The following is a 2673-nucleotide window of genomic DNA, read 5'->3' as shown; positions in this document are numbered from 1 at the left end:
TCCGAGAGAATCGAGGCGAGACGGAGCACACGCGCCCGCGCGGCTCCTCGTTCACATGCGCGATTGGAACGTCGCCTTCGACTACACAGTACACATATACTGCTTCCAGGACCGTACACTTGGCGATATTATCTCTTAAAATCTTCCTGGAACCTGTCTTACAGGATATAATTTTCATCTCAATTGGTATTCACTCCGAAATTTCCTGAACTGGTATTTACGGGTCCTATGTATTTTAAATTAATGTTTGCGTAGTCAATGTGTGATTGGATGTTTTTTTTTTCATTTTGAAAGTCAAAATCTGAAGAATAAAATCGTGTAACTCAAAATTATTTAAGATTTATGAAAAACATTTGTTAAACAAATTTATAATGAATAGTGTAACATTTGTTATAACGTTTATCAGAAATTTGTTATAAATAATTTTTCACAACGTAATTAAAAAAAGGTTGGATCTACCGGACCCGCGAATACCAATCAGGGTTAATAAACTTCTCAGACTGTCTAATATAACAAATGTTCATTGGATGTTTTATGTTCGAATTATTGAATTTAAATTAAACATTTATTTGGACTTCTTAGTTATATTTTCATCACAAATGTACACGTTGTATATCGTAAAATTCGTAATGTCAAATTATACCCAATTAGAGTTATTTTTAATTATTTCTATAAATCGCTAATGCTTCTATCCATTATATCGTTTATTTGACTGAAACAATAGAATTAAACAATTAAACTGAAGAAAATGTATTAAATTTGACTCAAATTTAGTTTATTATTTACTAAATGCACAATATGATTGATTTACATTTTGACACACATAGAAGTTAAAAATAACAAAATGTTATTTAACTTGAAATTCGGTTATCATTGCTTGTTTGATATCTAACAATGTAGAGTGGTCTTTAAATATTACATAATGAATCGTAAAATCAAAAGAACATCATGTGTTTCGGATTCGGATATTATTTACGAAAGGGAATAGTCAAACAATAAAAATGTGCTAATACATGAAATATATTTATGCTTGTTTTCGCTAATGTAGATTAATCTCAATTTCGGCTCAACTTTATCTGTTTTTTTCTAGTTCTAAAAATTAGAAAAAGATGAAGAATGAGTTGAACCGAAATTGATGTTAATTTATATTTGGAAGAAACAGACATTAATGTAATCTTTTGGTCTTTTTTGTATTTTCATCAAAAATATTTAAAGAATGTCCAATTGTAGTCGTGAACATTTTAGCGGCATTATACGAGTCATGGTTAAAAAGAAAAAGATAAATATCCGACAGAGGCTTGCATCAGACCCCGTTTCTTAATGCAACGATATTTTTACGCTTCTCAGAAACAAATGCTGTAATGTTATTTGCTCCTATTTTTGTCGTTATCTCTGAATTATAATAAATCTCAATTTACGACTTTGCCGACGTTATTTCTTTTCATATATTAAAAATCGTGAGCGATTTAACATATCTCGCATTAACATTCACACCGAGATGATAATGACGTTCGTTGATATGACCAATTAAGTTCTTAACAAACTTAATCGCTTTCATTGACGCAACTATTATTATTATCATCTTTCACACGTTATGATGACATACTTTTAACTGAAACTTCCGTTCCGCTCATTATCACGACTTGACGCCAGATAAGTTTTTATAGCTGCTCGAAAACTGCGATGCCAGCTAATCGCTAATAGGATTTGGAAACTGATGTGGGTTTGGAAGCCTCGAGGAACTGCGGTGACAGAGACAACAAAATAAAGTATTTTGCGAGTTCGATAAAACTGCGTTTATTTAACAAACTCCGATTTTGTTCGCGTTAATATCTATATTCAGTGGTCAACTCCATTAGCAGGTAATAAATTTTCTGCAACTGTATAAGTACATCCAGTCAGAGGACTGTCAAAATTTATTTTTACATAAAATTTATTAAAATACTTATACTTTCGAGGACCTTCAGCGAAGACTGGTTTTAATGTAAGCATCTTAATAAACTTTGTGCGAGGATAAATTTTATGATCTTTATTATAAAAATGATTTTTATAATTTAATTGTTTCTATTTGTCAACATTTAGGGAAGCAAGCGTCTTTCCTTTCTCTCGCTTGCGTATGATTATGTTTTTAACGATCCTCTTCAGGTATCTTAGATAAAATGAAAAAACTTAGTAATAAATTTGAGATATCTTGTTTTCGACGTGCTTAATTATTATAATAATGTTTGTTGTTTAAAAAATTAAAAAGATTCGTTGGGCTTAACTTTTTTCTTGCATTTTCTTATATTTTTATTATCTAAAATGAAGCAATTCACAGACTGAGTTGAAAAGGTGAATAACAAGTACAAGACTATACACAGTAAAAAATCGTGCGTCCATATGTAGAATTTTTCTTGTGTTACCACATTTTGATTATTACTTCAATGTAAAATAAACATACAACTGATATGTCATTATTTTTGTAACATTTTGATGTGTTAGATTCATGTCACCTTTCTAACTTAACAATTGCGTATGTCAATTAAAAATGGAATATTATTTTGAGTATTTTTAACACAATTATTTCAATTAATTTATATATCTTTTGCGTATGTCAATTAAAAATGGAATATTATTTTGAGTGTTTTTAACACAATTATTTCAATTAATTTATATATCTTAAAGTCAATTTAA

The 2673-nt window shown here is 29.5% G+C and overlaps 1 protein-coding gene across 2 annotated transcripts in view; it reads left to right on the top strand.

Moving 5' to 3' along the window:
* 5PtaseI (inositol polyphosphate-5-phosphatase A) overlaps positions 1–2673 on the top strand; it is a 31839-nt gene that overhangs the window by 10886 nt on the left and 18280 nt on the right. The gene's annotated exons all lie outside the window — the stretch shown is intronic.

The sequence above is a fragment of the Trachymyrmex cornetzi genome, unplaced genomic scaffold, assembly GCF_001594075.2.
Source record: "Trachymyrmex cornetzi isolate Tcor2-1 unplaced genomic scaffold, Tcor1.1 scaffold245, whole genome shotgun sequence".
NCBI classification, from domain to species: Eukaryota; Metazoa; Arthropoda; class Insecta; order Hymenoptera; family Formicidae; genus Trachymyrmex; species Trachymyrmex cornetzi.
Note: the sequence above shows the minus strand (reverse complement) of the source record. Positions and strands in the feature narration are given on the sequence as shown.